We start from the raw sequence: 18020 nt of genomic DNA on the forward strand, positions 1-18020 counted from the left end.
TCCTGACACTGAGCTTCGGGGTGAAAGTATTTGCTTCCCAAGACCTCACTAGCTGATGTATAAAGTTGACACTAGTATATTTTTGCCCTAGCATTGGTCCTTTTGGAAAACCTATCCCTGCATAACTGCTAGCAATAGCTAATTCTGTCTCAGAGAGATGTCCATACATGAGCTTAGGCAGCAGAGCTTATCAGAAGCTAGAGTGGATACAGAACCAAAGGCAAACACAGACTGAAGGTTAGGGAGAGAGAGTTAAATTATTAAATGACACAAACTTACCCAATAGGAGATAAGATGATTAAAGAGCTTTTATGTGAAATACCAGCAGATATCCATTTTTCTGCTGGGTGGTTGATTCTGGAGATAAAACAGATCTCCAGGATTGATGGGCAATTGTGTACCCTTCACACGCAAGTTAGCAAACAGACAAGATAAAAGTACTAGAAAGTAAACTCAATAACCTGAGGAATTTGAACCATAAAGGGCAACTGTCTTAGGGCCATTTCTTTGGGTTTTAAGTAATCAAATCTTACTTCAAGCTAACAAGAAAAAAAAAAAAAAGGAGGTGGGATAGTTCATTTGAAAAACAGTATATATCTTGCAAGAGTCCAAAGGCAGAGGGAGAGTGGAGGGAGGGCAGAGGAAAGAGAAATAAAGTAAAAGTATTATGATGTGTTCTGGGCATGTTCCAATTCCCAGCGATGAATGTAGTCGCTATGTACTGCAAACATGTACTGATAAAAATTTTTAAATTAAAAAAAAAGTGCCCAAGGGCAGCGTCTTCATGAGATCCTGGCCTAAGAAAGCCAATAAGACTCAGGTCTCTAGCCCTATGTTAAGGCCATTTCCATTGTGCACTTAATTTCCTCCCTTTGTTCTTCTGCTTTTGCTGCAGTTTTGGCACGGATGCCACTTTTGACAGCTCCTGAATTGCTGTCTCTGTCACTGAATCTCTTTCCCACTACTCTTCTGGTCCACTCTGAATCAGATACTCATCCTGTGTACTCATTCCTGGACCCGCGAAGCACTACAGGGCCGAAGTGGAGTGCTCAATGCTAGCATCGTGGCAGAGAGCTAATTCTTACGGAGGAGGTAACAGACAGTGTCAAAGTAGAGAGTGTTATGCGCTTGGCAGACTCTCCAAAATGTACCCCTCACAAGAACAACTGTAGAAACAGCCCAGTGGGAAAAGCAGAGAATCTTACCTGTGTATTTCTAAACTTTAGTTTGCACCCTGCTTATTGACTTGGACCTGCAATCACATAGCTGCTAAGTATTCCAAAGAAATAATTCAGCAACCAGAAAATACCAGCATTCACATCCATTCCCAGCAATCAATCTGTATTCTCAAGGAAATACCAAAGGAGCAGGTGAATCCTTAGCGTGGAGCGGATGCTGTAAAGCTCCCCTCTCCACTGCTGGTCCTGTCACTATACTGCATATGGATGCCCACTTGCCCCTAACTTCTCTCTCACCTACTCTCAATTTCCACCCTGACACATATCCAGAACATGGGCTCTCTCTGTCACCTTTGAGAGCTCTTCAATAGGTCAATCAAATTTAACGCTGTCCCATTGCATCTTCTGCCTCTGCATTTTGAGCTTTCACTCAGGATTCTTTTGTTTCTGATGTTGGGTGAGTTTCTTCCCTCCTAAGTTGCATGGCCCACAGAGGGTCTTTATCCCCCGACTTTGCAGTCTGTGTGAATTCCGTTCAGCTGGACCTCATGGGAAGTAAGATGATGGCAGTGAGGAAGTTGTGTCTGTTATCATGGTCAAAGACTAAAAGCTACTAGCATCCTTTGTGGTAGGCAGAGTGTCATGTCTGGAACTTTCTGCCTGTCTTTTTTGTCACCCACCTCACATGAACCATAACTGTTAGAAAGGATCACGTGATGCACACATGCCATAAATACCATGCAATTCCAACCACATTGACCTTTTGGTTCTTCATGGTCTCTTGTACCTGGATCTTTGTACTGCTTGATGTTCTATCAACTTAAATCACTCACTCCCTACCGTTCCCTGTTCACTAGTATCCTACCAGCCTTCTCTTTTTGCTCGGCTCACCCAAGCCTCCACTAGGATGAAAAGCCAGGTCTCGGCAGGTTGAAAATGGGTACCACTGCCCTGGGCTCCATGAGATGCTGCCTCTGCCCTGATGCTTCTTTGTCATCAGGAATTTCCCTTTCTCCCCCTTACCCCTGCCCTCACCCCATTGTCTTTTCAGCTCAGTGGGCTCTAGGGCTTTCTAACACACAGTACAGTACAGATGCAAGGAAAATATTTTGAAGGAACGTAAAAAGAAGATTCTTGAAAGTCCTGAGAAGTTAGGGGCAAGTGGGCATCCATATCACTAAGTTCAAAGGGGAAATGGGGACTGCAGGCTGAGCCCTGCACCCCTTTTGAGTGTCTGGGTCCCCATTCAATCACATTAAGGAACTATGCCAGCCCACTCTTAAGGCCGGTGCTTTTCCCACTGGATGGAAAGTCATTTCGAGGCAGAATTTCATTGCTATTAGTGGCTGTGTGTGAGATAAGGTCTGCATTACTAAACTTCTCCAAATTGGCTTTATTTTTAAATAGACTCTAGCTAGGCAACAGTTCTTGCCAATTTAAAGGAGTAATAGCACCCTCAGATTCCATTAATGAAGCTACCAACATTTCAAGTACAATCAACTATAAATACAAAACACGAAGTCAACAGTTCATGCCACGGAATTACAATCAGATGATTTACAATAGAATGAAAGCACCATCACCAGAAAGTGAGGATTTAAGAATAATCAAATCCATATGGATTGGGAAAATGCTACTGAGGAATAAACTTATATTAGCAAGTGGAATAAATTATCATATTTCAACATACTTCTTTCATGGGTTTAGTGCTAATTACAGCACCATTGTTTGTTGGAAAATGTGTCTAAGCAAGCAAGGACAAAATCAGGACACAGTTAGTGGCTAATAGGAATCTGCACTGAATTAGAAAGAGATGGGATTCTAGGACATTTAATATAACAGAAACCTTAGTGGCAGAAAAACACAAACAAAAAAGTGATACTTTTTATCTCAGTAACAAAAAACTGGTTCAAGCAAAAGCAAGTAATGTTATTCTAACATTTCAGATACAATCAGCTGAATATTTACTATAAATAAGAGTCCAGGGGGGAAAGGTTTGCATAGGCAAGCATTTAAAGAGCAAGAATATGACTTACAGATACAAAAACCAATTTACTTGTTCTACAATCTAGAGTCTTCTTTTTTTTTTTTTTTTTTACCAAGATGGAAAAACAAATCTTGCCACCTGAAAACATGCCTGGCAAGAATGACCTGTGGAAAGAATCAAACACGTGCAAAGTCAGTAGTAAATTTCCCTGACCTAGAAAGATGAGGAGCTCTTCTAAATGTATTTCTTTCATTTCAAAATTAGTCCCAGGTAAAGAGCCCAAATTGGCCTACTTACTTGAAAAAACTATTCTCTAAATCTCATCTATCAGCTCTTTCGTGGTTCTCAATTCTGCGGAGTGGTGGGTCGGGATATTTTGTGTAAAGAATAAGTTGGCTGAGATGTTTACTGCCCAAATATTCACATGTCCACCACCATAGTCAGGCTAGCATCTGACGGTCATGAGAAGTTTGAAAGCTATCGGGGTCGGTGCTTCTGACACAAGCTGTTTGTTTCCTATTTGGGCTACTTGCTTGCTTTGGTTTGGTTAATGGCTTGGGAGGGCCGTGAACAGCAAGCTGCACCCAGGACTCACTGGGCTCCTTCCTCACTGCTGCACTGCTAAGCTTAATGCCTGTGCTGAGTAGGTGCTCAATAAATGGTTGCTGAAGAAAGGAGACTGAAGAACTCCTTAAATCATTAAAATGACCCACTCACAGAGTGCATGGAGCTGTTACGCGCCTAAGTTCTCCTCTGGAAAGACAGGGAAGACTCCCACTGACACCTTCACCTCTTCAGCAATGCACCCACTCAGTAACCCCAACTTGCCTATAACCTGCCCACCTTCATTTCTTCTGGAGATGCCACCTCCACAGTGCTTGCTTGAACAGAGCACAGGGCTCCCGGCCCCTTCCTTGCCCAAGAGAAAAGCTGCTTCCTTCTGTTCACTTCTGTCCATCAGCTCCTGGGCCAGCTGCCTGCTGTGCTCATCCTCAGGGACCAGATGTTTCAGCCAGGAGCTCAGAACAAACAGCGTTTCCAAAGAGTCACAGTGTGTTCAGGCACAAGAGCCTGGTAGTCCTGAGTCTGCACTGAACAGGCCAAAGGACTTTTAAAAAAAGAGCTCACCTCCTCTCTTCTGCTCCTCAACACCCTGCCTGGGACCACACAGCGCAATCAGCCTGCCACACCCAGGCTCAGCCACAGGTCCTGCTGTCCAGGCTTCCCCATGCCTCCCCTTCCAGCCTTTTTGCATGAAGTGAGGCACAAAAAACCAGGTCACACCTACCTCGTGTACTGACAGCTGCAGAAGAGAGGCCATGAGATGCCCTGTGGAGCACAAGCCACAGAAGAAGGCTGGTAAGACAGAGGACTCTGAGGGGCAGAGACCTCAGGGATCTCCAGGTCTCCCTCTGCTCTGTGCCTGGTGCATTCTCTGTGCATGCTCTGTGTTCAGCTCTGCTCCTTGCTGTCACCTCCCCACCCTAAGTGAGCACCTGCCACCTGGGGAGGCCACCATAGGCTGCTCCCTGCCCTCAGTCAGACCATCCAGGCAGAAGGAGGCAGGAAAGCATAGTCAAGCTGTTGACAATGCCCCAGGGAAGGAGCCTGTGTACTACTTCCCCAAACACAGGTGTCCCCTGCAGAGCTCTGTGGACCTGGGTCACAGGAAGACATGAGAGGAGGTACGGGAAGGGCTGGGGACTTGGTTCCTCCAGTTCCTAACAGTAGCAGATCTCCAAATGTAAAATCAAAACAGGATGCATCTCCCTGCACACTCTGAATGAGTCCCCATCAACAGGAGCAATCCCCTCTTCCCTAGATTGGGCCAAAAGCATTCGTCAACCTGTAATGAGTATACCCATGAGCAAAGGTGTAAACTGTAAGGACTGTTAATTTGGGCACAGATCATGAATTATTTACATTGTGTGCATGTTGGCCAATTCTGTTTTATTATTTCTACTGGCTTTTGATACTTCTCTCACTAGCTCCTTTAAGTTTCCACCACAAGAAAGGAATATTTTCAGTAAACCTCTCCCTTGCATCTGTCACCTGTTGTCAAAAGGAAGGTGGCAGAGCAGGCAAGGAGTGGAAGGTAGCACCTGTGTGCTAGAGGTCGTCTGTTCCGCGACACCTGGATAGTGTGATTCGTCCAGGCCTGCTCCGGTACAGAGCAAATAATGATGGAACTACCCTCATGCATGGGCGTGTGCCTGAGCATGTACACACACACAACATGCAAATGCACGCGAGCACACATGCACACACACACTACAGATCTGTGGAGATGTGGGGTTTTTTATGAATTATATATGTTTGACAAAGTAGAGAGATTTTGTGTTACAATAAGCCCACCAAACAATATTTTTATACAAGAATTTGCTATATGAAAGCTTTATGGAAATTCCACTTACGTAATATTTTTGTGGCTAAGATAAAGGCCATGCAACTGGATGGACGTGTGGGAAGAAAAGCTGACAGACTGGTGAGGAGATGCAAGTGTCCCAAAGGTGAGTCTCAGGAGAAGGCCCTGGGAGCCACCTCAAAGAGGGAATGTTTTTCTGGTGCTCATCTGGATGCCACTTCTGGTAGCTGAGGCCTTCTGGGACATGGAGTCACTTTTGAGGGGCTGTGGCTCAGACTAAGACTGTCTGCTTCCTCTGTGTTGGCTCCACCCCTTGCCAGTGGTATGCCCTTGGCCTCAGGCAGCAGGAGACCCCTCACAGGACAGCCAAAGAGACACCCTCTTTCCCTAAGAGGAGAAGAGGCCAGTGAAGCCCCAAAGGCTAAGCCCAGGGGAGAAACAGAGCGGGCCAGGCCCCGTTACTGACTCGGTCCCCACTCGGAGCACAGCCCTTTATTTCTGACTGCAGGCCTGGTGCTAGCTCAACTGGGAAGGGAGGAGATGTGGACAGTGCAGAGGACTACTTTCTGGCCTACTGGCTGGATTGCAGGCAGGATGAGGGAAGCACCATACTCTTTCCTCTCACCAGCTCTGCACACAGACTCTCTTAAGAAAGAGTTGAAATCAAAGCATGAAGGCCTGGGATCTGAGCTATGTGGGTGACATCGTGCACGAGCCCAGAGACACTGAAAATCAGCCAGTACTGCTGGGGTGATGCACATTGCACCACTTCCAGATGGCACCTTTTGATTGACACTTGGCAAGCATTTTAGTAAGTTTATTTTCCTTTTTGCAAACATCATATTTAGCTGGGCTCAATGGCATAGGCCTATAGTCCCATAGTGCTAGCTACCCTGGAGGGTGAGAGAGAAAGATTGTGAGTTCCAGGCCAGCCTGGGCAACTTAGGGAGAGCTTGTCGCAAAATTAAAAGGGCTGGGAATGTAGCTCAGTGATAAAGGGGCTCTAAGGTCAATGCCTAGTACCATTAAAAAAAACTATATTGGTTCGCCAACACCGTAAAATCTGCCTACACACATCTGTGGTTCATTGTACTTATAACGAGGATGGCACGGGTGTGACTGAACACGATTTCCTAGGAGTTCTATTAGAATGTCAGAGATCTGGGAAATTATTGTCTGGGCAGAGAGGTTCAACTGCATCCCCAAAGGTGAGGCCATGGTAGAGCTTCTCCTGAAGGGACCAAACAGAGCCATTGCCAGGTGAGATAGACACAATTTCCTCTTGGGAGAAAGAGAACTTCCTTTGCAGGCATACTGGAAGGGAGAGAGGCCAACAGGCATGCAACAGTGCAGAGAGGGGCCAGGCTGTGTCAGGCTGTGGTCACACATAGTCCTCAAGGGCCCCTTTCTTAGAGACACATGTGGGTGTTGCCACTGGAACTGCACAGCAGGTGGCCCTGTGCCACACAAAGACAAAGCCGAAGCTCCATAGGGGAACTTGGGTCTCATTTGACTTCTGCATGAGTTGAGAGGCCCGTAGACCTGCCTAGGTGACAAGATAAATACGAAAGCTCGTTCCTTTCCACTGCAGACAGACTACAAGGCTAAGCTGGCACTCGAGCTGAACAGAAGACACTGGGGTAGTGAACTTGAGGCAGTGGTCATGTTCTCAGCTCCACTGGACGGGGATCTCCTATGTGCAGTGGATGAGATTGGTAAGTTTGCTTCTTGGGTATGTGGGGTGGGGAACAGAAAGGGACTCATTTTTGCAAAGACAAGAAGTCATCGTACTTTGAAGCCTAGTGTGGGACAATAATATCTGTACAGCAAGCTGGGTGAGTAGACATCCCAGTGACATTGTGATTCTGTTAACTTGTTGCCTGTGGAGTGGAAAATTGACCAAATGGTTGTGGGTTTTGTTTGTTTTCCAATAAGCCAGGCTGATGAGTTTTATGAAGATATTTGATTCCAGCATGTTAGGCAGCAGTGGATCAGATTTCTGCAGCCCCCTAACATGTATGTCCCAAGCCTTAATAGCACCATAACTGTGAATGTGAATTTAGGGTCTTTGTAGATGTAATTCACTTAAGGATCTCCAGACAAGATCATTGTGATTCAAGGCTGGTTCCAAAGCCAGTGATGGTGTTATAAGAGACTCAAAGCCACACTGAAAAGAGAAGTGTGTGAAGGTGAAGCAGGTGACCACAAGCCAAGCTATGCCAGGAGCCACCAGGAAGGATTTAGCCTCTGGAGGGAATGTGGCCCCACTGACACCATCTTTGCAACACTCAGACTCCAAAACTATGAGAGTGTAAGTTTGTGTTTGAAGCCACCGTCTTTGAAGTCCTTTGATAAGACAGCCTAGGACAGCGGTACAGGCACTGGGTGTTTTGGGAAACTTTGGCAGGGGAGTGATTGAAATGAGTGCAAAGATGAAGGGACCCACAGAGTAATAGCACAGGGCTCCTGGAATGCGCGGTTAGAGATCAGAGCAGATCTGGAAGGCAATGAGCAGAAGTAGCAACAAAGTTACTCTTAGAGATGTTTGCGCAGCCACTGAGTCCTCATGCCCCAATAAGGTTGCCTAGCTGTCCTACTGTTCTTTCCATTCTGTCTCACCAAAACTCCTCACAACGTTTTTCTTCTGTATCTTTGTTCTTATATTCTAGGGTTACAAATAAAAGGCCAGAGGCTTTTCAGCTGGGCATTGTCTTCTTGAGGACTTAGGCTGCTGAGTCTTGGTGAAGCGCTTCCTCTGGGCCTTTTGGAGTTTAAACTAAACTTTGACTCTGAGTAATTTGTCATCCTCTGCACTAGCACGGTCATACATCGTGACAGTGTTTGCTGGCGTGCAACTGAAGACCGAGTCAGGATTTCACACTGTAGTTTCTCATGAGCTATTCTGACCCATGACTGAGGGCACGTGACTGTCCCTTTCCCACATTCTGACCGCAGTTTGCACACTGAAGGCATCAGTATCACCAGGAGGCTCAATGAAGCAGGCTGCTGCCTTAGCCCTGGAGTTGAGACTCAGGATGCGAATGGGAACTGAGAATTGGAATTGTGGAAAGCAACCTGGTGTTATTGAGAGTGCCAGTCCAAACCACTGAACTGAAGTGTGCAGCCACACTGGGAAAGTAAGTGTTTCTGATTTTAGAAACTAGCAGGGAATCTGGGGGCAGAATTCAACTTGGGATAAGTAGATCATGTAAAGAATAATTTTTTTGCTCGCTGTGGTTTACAGGGCCAAAGTTATAAAGTAAGTAGAAACTTCCCTTGTATGAGCAGATTGTCTCTCCTCTGGGGTCCCTTGCCCTTTCCTTCAGTGAGCAGAGGGGGGTAAATTGAGCTGGTGGCTGGTTGGCCTCCTTTTTGTGAGTGTCCCTGAGACACTGAGGCTCCGTGCAAACATGGATAGCATAGAAGAGTTCTCTCTTAGGCATTTCGTCTCCTCTTGGCCCACTGACAGCTCACCTGCTGCTGCAGGAGGCGGACAACACAGGCTTCCAACAGCCCCATGCGGATGCAGCCTGACTCTATTTTCCCAGAATTCCTGGGAACAGCCCTGGGCCGTTTGCTCCGCTCCTCCAGCCCTAGTTCTCTGACCTCTCATACATTCCACCCAAAATCGGAGCTACAGAGAGCTAACTCCCACAGGACCATTCATAACAATAGGGACCTAACTTCCCTTTTTCAAATCCTAGATGGCATCCTGGTTTCCTAGATAAAACTTCACAAAATGTTCTGTAGCTTATTTGCTGCTCATCCAGGTGTCCACATAAGTAACAACTCAGTATAAACCTCTATCTGAAATGCTTGAGAACAAGTGCTCTGTGCTTGAGTTTCTTCTTTTCATATTTTGGAATATTTTCATCTACATAGTGGGATATCTTGGATATGGAACCCATATCTAAATAGAAATTCATTTTTGAAATCTAAAAATAATTTCACATTTATGTACTCTTTATACCTATAACCTGCAGGCAATTTTATGTATAATATCTTTAGTGTGCTTGTTTTGACTGTAATCCATGAGGTGAGCTGTGGAATTTTCTACTAGTGCCATCACCTTAACACTCAAAAGCTTCATATTTTGGAGCATTTCAGATTACAAATTTCCTTACAGTGGGTGCTCCGTGTGTATCATCTTTTGCTGCTTCTGTGAGTATCCCACCCATGTCCCTTATTTTTTCTACCTTGGAAATACACAGAGGTATACATAAGCCTTTGTCTCAGACTCTGCTGTTAGGATACCCAGGCTGAACCACTTATGTGACTGCCTTCCTCTTTGCCCATCATTTGAATTTGGATGCAAATCTAAAGATTCAAGATTCATGTGAAATATGGAATACTGGTACTTGGTGGCTTCTATTGGGGAGATTTGACCTTGAGAAGGGAGTAACCTTGAAGTGACTTGGAACTAGGCTACAGGAGATGAAACACGTGGGTAACTGTTTTTGTCAGGGGGAGACTCTTCTATTCATACAGGTCAAAAAGATTTGGAGTTTGTGCTCACAGGTAACTGTATCCCAAATACCCACCCTACAGTTTGTTTTGATTAAATGACACACATCTGTAGCACAACCTGGGGACTTCTTAGGTAGCAATGATGCCAATGTCACTGGGACCTTAGCGCTGCACAGGGGTTACTAGACATACACATTGGCTTCTTTAGCCTCTGGGAATCCCACAGCCATAAGGAAAGCCGGCTCAGTGGTTCTACAAACTCTCCTCTAGACTAAAGACTTCAAAATCAGTGACCTTTTAATCTTTTTTTTAAACAAATACATAACATACATCTTACTACTTGTCCATTTTGAGGGCACGGTTAAGGTGTTTACAACATCACTCAGCCACAATTTATTTCTAAAACTTTAGCCTTAAGCAACATCTCTCCATTCCCTTTTGTCTCAGTTCCTGGAAATGCTGACCTGTTTCATACTGTGTGTGTGGACTCACACATGGTCAGAATTTGTGTCCTCAGTTTCATTTAGCATGCGGCCTTCAGGCTTCACTGAGGTGATGGTAAATATTAGAATGACCTTGCTAATTCTCTTTTTTTATGAGACAGCAGAAGCCATGCTGGCCTGGGAGGAGGAACAAGAAGCCAATTTGCCCTTCCCATGAGCCAGCTGTCATGGAGGCTGGGAGACAAGAACACGCACACACACTCCATAAGCAACAGGCATTTGAAGAACAGACTGAGTTGACAACAACTGAGATACAAAAACAACCTAATGCTTATAATGTTTGATTGACTTTGCAGGCCTAAAGCTGGTAGTCTGAGCATCTAGTAAGAGGACAACTCTGCACTACAGTAAATATGGGAGTTCCCTTCTGTCTTGTTTTTGAAAAACAATATTGTTTTTATTGTTTTGTTCTGTTCTGTTTTATTGTTTTGTTTTATTCAATGTTGTTTTGATTTTTTTTTTTTTTTTTGTATTTGTGGATTAAACTCAGGACCTCATACTTGCCAGGCAGGAACTTAAGCCACTGAGCTAAGCCCCCAGCTTTGATTGGTTTTGCTATTTTCTGTTTTGTTTGATCTTACTGTGTCTGATGGTGTGGGCAGCAATTGTGAAGACACAAGAGGCATTATGGTAGCCATTGTTGGTTTCCTATTACCCTGTTTTGAGATTCTGTATCACTTTCACTGTTGTGTTTTCATTGGCATTCTATTTTATTTTGTTTGGTTTTATTCTCTTTAAAATACCATTTTATTCTTTTGTGTTGATTGGTTTTATTGTTTGATTTTATTATGTCTGATGGTATGGACAGCTATTTTGAAGAAAATAAGAGACATTATGGTAGACATAGTTAATTTCCTATTATCTCATTTTGAAGTCCTATATTGCTTTCATTGTTCTGTTCTGACTAGCTTGATTCTGTTTGGTTTGGTTTTATTCTCTTTAAAATTAAAAAAAAAAAAAGAATAGCCTTGGTTTTTAAGTCTGAATATATTTCATGCATGTAGATGCCCTGTCTTGTTCATCCATTCGTCAGCAGACATTTGGATGGCTTCCACATCTCTGATTCTGTAAGTGTGGGTGTGCAGATTTTCATCTGAATTCCTGCTTATTATCTCTGAGTGTCTGCCTAAACATAGAATTGCTGGATCAGATGGGCAGTCTATGCACACAGCTGAGCAGCTGAACCGTTTAGTATTCCTATCAGCAAGGCTCAAAACTTCCAAATTCTCCAAATCCTCACCAACATTAGATGATTCTGATTGTTTTTTTTTTTAAATAGTAACTAACCTCATGGCTTTGCATACCTAAGAGTATCAAAAGGGTGCCTCATCTTAATTTTTGTTTATTCTTGACTAATTAGGGAGCTTTTGTGCAAATGCAGGTTCCTGAGCGCCAGCTCTGGGACTTGGGCTGGGTACAGCTTTCAGATCACAGACACAGGCCAGATTGTCACCGCCCTTAGAAACCTATGTTGTAATTCCTAAGACGATGTCACTGGACACCTCTACTCTGCAACTGCTGCTTTCTAGACAAGCATGCTCCAGTTTACATAGTTGGGTTACTTACCTTCTAACCAGCATCTGTGTGACTTACGCTCACCGTTGTGGCTGTGTGTGACATGTGTCCCATGCACTGTGTTCCATCCCCTTGTCTCTACTTCTCCTGGTCGTTTACCCTTGTCTCCTCCTCCTAGAAGCCTCGAGACATCGTCTCCATCCCAGCCTGAATCTGGGGCCCCTCGGAGCTCTCATGGCTCCTCCTTAGACCTCCTCAGTGACAGCGCTTCCCTATGCACTGTCATTTCCTCTGTGCCTGTCTGTGTTCCCCACTCCACAGTCCTTAAATCTCCTGGCTCTCTGCAACCCTGGTCACTGATATTCTCCCACGCCTACTGCTAAGAAAGCCCCTCAACCAACGGCAGTTTGCACTGATTTTCTGTGATGGTGACAAGGGCCCTGAGAAGAGCAACTTGTAAATAGGAGAGGTTTTCTCTGAGCTGTGATGTCAGATGTTTCAGGGGAGGTCAGTTGGTCCTGCAGCAGAAGCACACGGTGGAGAAGGCCTTTTCACTGCACAGTAGCCTGGAAGCAAAGAGAGGCAGGAAGTGCCCAGATCCCCACGTCCCCTTCAAGAGCGTGCCCCAGCCACTTGACTCCCTTTAACCAAGCTCTCCCTCTTAGAGATTCTCCTGCTTTTCTGTAGTTCCATGGGTTGGGGACCAGGCTGTAACACACAGACCTCAGGGACACTTGCCAAACCGTAGCAGCTGGAGCGTGTGTTGAAAACCTAAGCTCTGCCTAACTACCTTTAAAAGCACGGAGGGCATCCCCCAGCACGCCCTAAGTCATGCTTGTTAATGTGGGGAGCCCTGAATTGGCAAGAGCAAAGAAGAAGTGACTGAGACCTGGAGAGTCCTCACACTGGCCGCGGGCCAAAGCCACGGGAGAGGGAGCCGTGGGCACTGGACATGCTGCCCAGAGCCCGGGAGACTCTGTCCCCACCTCTTCCACAGAGGCTTCTTACCAGCATGCAGTGTCTGCTCGCCTTCAGTTTCTGTGTGCTGAAGTGAAGCACCGCAGGGTGTGTGCAGACAGCCACTGAGTCACGCTTTCACTTGAGCAGGTCAACCACGGCACTGGAAAGAGTAACATTGCCCCCGATAGAGGAGGACTTTCGACGGTGGACATCTGGACAGCACCTGCCAAGCAGCCGCAAGAGGCTCTGCTTGCTGTCCCCGAGTCCCCTGGAGGAGGGCTGACAGGGGCCGAGCTCACTGGGACCATTCCATGGTGGACATCCGCCCCTGAGTCCAGGCCTCGGGGCACCCACCCTCCAGCACTTTGCCAGAGTCCCTCTGGATGGAGGATGTCACCCACGCTGCAGGTCCCACTCCGGAGAGAAAGCCTGTGTCAGTCCTCAAGCCAGCAGAGCTTCCTAATGGTGCCCTCTCCCTGTCCCTCCACGTGCTGTGCCCTGGCATGGAGGGCATCACACACACCCCCAGACAAGGTGAAGCCGGGACTCCCGCCCAGCCTGGTCTTCACCGAGGCCCCGTGCAGGATGTGTCCCTTGAGAAGGCTGCCCTGTTTAGAGTTTTGGTTTTGTTTGATTTGGGGTTTTGTTTAATTTGGTTTGAAGTTTTGCTTTGTTGTGTTTGTTTTTTCACTTTTCGGGCAAAGGCTTAAAGGAAAATATTTTGGTGAAATCATACTTACTTGTTTTTGTTTTTTGTGTAAGTGCTGACTTCCTAAAATGTCAACACAGGGACGCCCTCTCCACCTCCCCAAGGAATCTTAGTTAGAAATGCTTGATTAATGTGCTTAATTCTATTAGAGGTGGGGGCGGCACTCCGTGTGAACCACCTGTCACTGGATGGCTGGACAGGAAAGGCCATTCTGTCCAAGAAGGAGGCAGGAGGAGAGGAGAGGGGCGTGGAAGAGGGAAGAGGGAGCGAGAAGAGGGGGCAGGATTTTTTTCAACAATGGGAATCGAACCAGAGGCTTCACACTGAGTCACGTATATATTTTGAGACAGGGTTTCCCTACGTTGTCCAGGCTGGACTCAACCTTGTGACCCTCCTTGCCTCGGCCACCCAGAATACTTGGGTCACACAGGCTTGTGCCACTGTGCCCAGCAGAAGAGGTGTTCTCTCAAGGCCCTGATAGAGGCAACTGGGCAGAATCTGATAAAATCCAAGAGTCACAGGTTTTTGCGCCAGGTTTATTGAGAGGGCTGTGTGTGCGGCTCACACACCCTTCCCTGTTCACACCCCGTCGGTCACATAAACACACTCACCCTGCAGGCTGGGCCAATGTGGACCGACTGGGGGCTCGAATCCAGCGGAGAGCATCTATCCCTACTGGGGCCAATGCACCTGGAACGGTGCATTGTCGGAAGGGGAGGCTGGTGACACTGCAGGACCCGGGCGGATGCAGGAGTGAGACCCAGGCCTGGGAGCAAAGGCCCCTCTGAGAAACATGGAAACATCAACAGTATAGGTAAAGGGGGGTTGAGGGGGACAGAGCAGGCAACCCCAAGTCGCCGGGGTACACTGGGCCTTCCTGCAGCTTGCGGTCCTGTCCTTAGGGACAGCAGAGCCTGCTGAAGATGTTTAAGCAGGAGGCCAGGTGGGACCCTATTTAGAAACAATGATCTTTTGGTGAATGGATTCTGAGGGAGCATTGTCAGTATTGTGGGTTGTTAACAGAAGCAAGGAACACATCAGTAAGCAGGGAAGAGAGTACTTTCAACACAACTGACAACGTTCCCCTGCTACAATAGAATCTGGATTTTATTCCAGCTGATGTGATTACATCTCCCTCCACTGCAGCAAAGACTGGACAATGAAATGCAAGTAAAGTGAAGTTTGATGAGTCCTCTGAAAACCCTTGAGCCCAGAGTGAGTCATCTGGTAGAAGGCCTTCTTGTATTTCATTTCCTCTCTGGAGTGCAGATGTGAGAGCTGGAGCTTCTGCAGCCCTCTTGGATCATGCTGTAACCAGCTTGTGATGATGGCTTGGACCAAAGAAATGGCAAGAGTGAAGGCAACAGAATGATGGGATAGCAGCAGGTGGGGAGTAGGTCTAGGGAGGCTTCCTCCAAGGGGTAATGGCCATATTACACGTCCAAGGGCCAGGCTGAGTTGATCAAGTCAAGAAATGTTAAGGCAGATATTACTATATCTGGTCACTCTTGTATATTTATCTAGTGTATTTTTACTTCAACAAATGTGAAAGATAAAGCCAGAGGTTGACAGTGGTAGCTTTTAGCCAGAGGGCCAGTGATATACTTTGTTTGGACAGCAGTTACTTTAAATTTTTGTTTAATTCTTTGTCAAGATTTAGAACACAAGAGTTCACATGAAAGCACACTTAGGGCTGCTTGGAAAGAGGAATTCTCCTGCAGAGCCCCAGCCCTGGGCCCTGAAGCCTGCTGCCCTCGGGCAAGAGAGACAGGTGCAGGCAAGAGCATGTGGCCCCTGCTGCCCATCTGCTGCCGGCCCCACCAGCCTGGGTGCCACTGGGTGCTCCTGGACTCTGTGAGCAGGAGGGGAAGTGGGTGTTGACTGCACCCAAAAGCTCAGTGCTGATGAGTCAGGGGTGTCTCCCCCTCCCCCGCCCCGTGGAGCTCAAGCTGGGACTCAGTGGGAGACGAAGCCAGGCAGGCTCGCAGAAGGCAGAGCAGGGCCAGCAGCGATGAGGCGTGGGCACTGTCTGCCACACCTGGGGAGCCTGGGGTGGCACAGCCACAAGGCAGCACCCTGGGATCCGTGTTAGGTCTTCACAGGGCCAGGCAGGTGAAGGACGGAGGGAAAGAGACTGTTTTGTTGTAAATAAGCACGATTGATGCCCTGCACGTGGCTGGGCATACACACATCTCTCTCGCTTTCACAGCCATGCAGGGCCAGGCCTCCTCGGGGATGGGTATCGTACAGGTGAGGATCGGAAGCTCAAGGAGACGGAGACCTGGCTGTGAACTGAGTGGCAGGGCCAGGTCTAAGACCAAAGCCCAGCTGTGTGTCCCTGGAACCTGGTGTGAAAGACAAGAAAAGGAAAACCTGGTGTATTGAAGCCATTAATTAGCAATTTTAAAAAAGGACTGCTCTGGATAGTCACGAAATTGGTGTGACCAAATGAGATTATGCTGTCACTGTCATCCTCAGACCTACTTTCCTTCCTTCTCATCCCTTTAAAGCAAAACATGGCTGTGATCCTCTTGACTGCACCACAGTGTCACTTACCAAAGTCCTGCGTCCTACCTCGGCTGGCCACTCCTCCCTGTGTGAGCGGGAACGCTGGCCAAGACGTCCAGGTTTCTCGGAGTGACTCATGGGACCACAGCTCACCTCGCCTCAACCATGGGCTGCAGCCTGCGCCCTGTGCCACCCGCCCCTCCTGCCAAAAGGCCAAGGCAGGCCATGTGCTGGGACCACCCAAGCAGCTTGAATCTTCAGGGCAGGTCATCCCCAGCCGCCCAGCACCCCGCTCCAGCATCTGTCTACACCCGTAGTTAGGAAGTTTTCTTAACAACTTTCATCAGCCATACCATGCATATTTGGCAAGGATGGTGCCACTGACGTGGGTCTCTCCGGGCCTTCTCTCCCTCTCCAGAAATGCAAGACACAGCCCTAACACCCACACACACCCTCCACTCTGCTCTTTGGGGTGAGAGACTTGGTTTAGGGCTTCCAGCGTCAGCCGGCCATCTGGTGTGGCTGCTGCTGCTGAATCCTGTTCCTGTCTGCAGATAACCAAGTGGATTATCTCCAGGATTCATCTCTGTGAGAAGAGAGGAGGCGGAGAAAGTGTCCTTCCCTTTCTTGCCTGGAAAAGACCGCTGACATCGGCTGTTTGCCCTTGCTGGCAGCCATGCTCAGCTGCTGCTCTGGAAGGCATAGTCCAGATCAGGCTTATTAATGTCAAATTAAGAGGTGGAAAAGGGCAGCCCGAGTTCCCAGATCTGGCACCTGCTGGCATTTGGCGGAGGTGGGGGGAGTGGGTGGGACCCCATCTTGGAGAGGTCAGGGAGGTGTAGAGGACTCCCGCACCTTGCTGGCCATGTGCCTCCACAGGTATAATTAAGACAGTCCCTTTGATGCGGTCCTCTTGTTGACAGCCACGTGGAAAATGTGAGCTGATGGTTAATAAATAGCCCAGGAAAAATAGCATCAGGGAGGCAAATCTGGAAGGAGCACAGCGTGCCATGGCCTCCCTGGGCACAATTAATAAAACCAGGGTTAGTGCACAGAGCTCATAAAAATCTCTGTAAACCCAAGAAAGGCAGCCTTTCTTCCTTTCCTCACAGCAGTGGCTTCCCGTCAGGTGCAGAATCGTTTGGCACTGTCTGGAGACATTTTCGTATCACAGCTGGGAGAGAGGGAGCTCCTGGCATCTTGTGGGCAGAAAGCAGAGCTATTCCTGAACACCCTGTGATGAACGCTCAGGGCTCCTTGCCACAAAAAAGAGTTACTTGGCCCCAGTAGCAATACAGTAAGAGAGTCTGCCTTTGATTACGTTTCTCCTTCTGGCCTCTTGCCCTGCTGCAGGATGACTGATGCCAGTTATCAGTGGGGTTGTGACCCAGGGCTGCCCCACACTTCTGAGTCTGGGTGAGGAGAGGCTGGGCATGGAGTGCTACCCTTTGGGGAGCAGCAAGGCTGAGTGCGCTTGTTCTCCCTTCTGGCAGGCAATGCAGGGGTCTCCGTGGCCCCAGGACCCACACCATCTTCCCCTCTCTGCCCCAAACTTGGGAGATGCACTGAGCGACTGTCTCCACCCTGTGTTTCCTGCTCCTCTGTTTCTTCTTGCAAAGCTGTTTCTCCTTGGCGCTTTGGAAGCCTTCTAAGATACTGTGTGGGATATGAATTCTCCTGGGTCATGTCTACTTCCTTTCTGGTATATGCCACCCTGAAATGCCCAATTTGAAGGGCAGAAGAGAACAGGAGAAGGGGGAATGTCACACAAAGCGATTTTCACTGTGTTATCTGGCAGTCACAAAGGCAACAAGCCATGGGACTCTCA

Source organism: Cavia porcellus, unplaced genomic scaffold (assembly GCF_034190915.1).
Source record: "Cavia porcellus strain 051 isolate PalLab524CR breed Dunkin Hartley unplaced genomic scaffold, mCavPor4.1 scaffold_10, whole genome shotgun sequence".
NCBI classification, from domain to species: domain Eukaryota; kingdom Metazoa; phylum Chordata; class Mammalia; order Rodentia; family Caviidae; genus Cavia; species Cavia porcellus.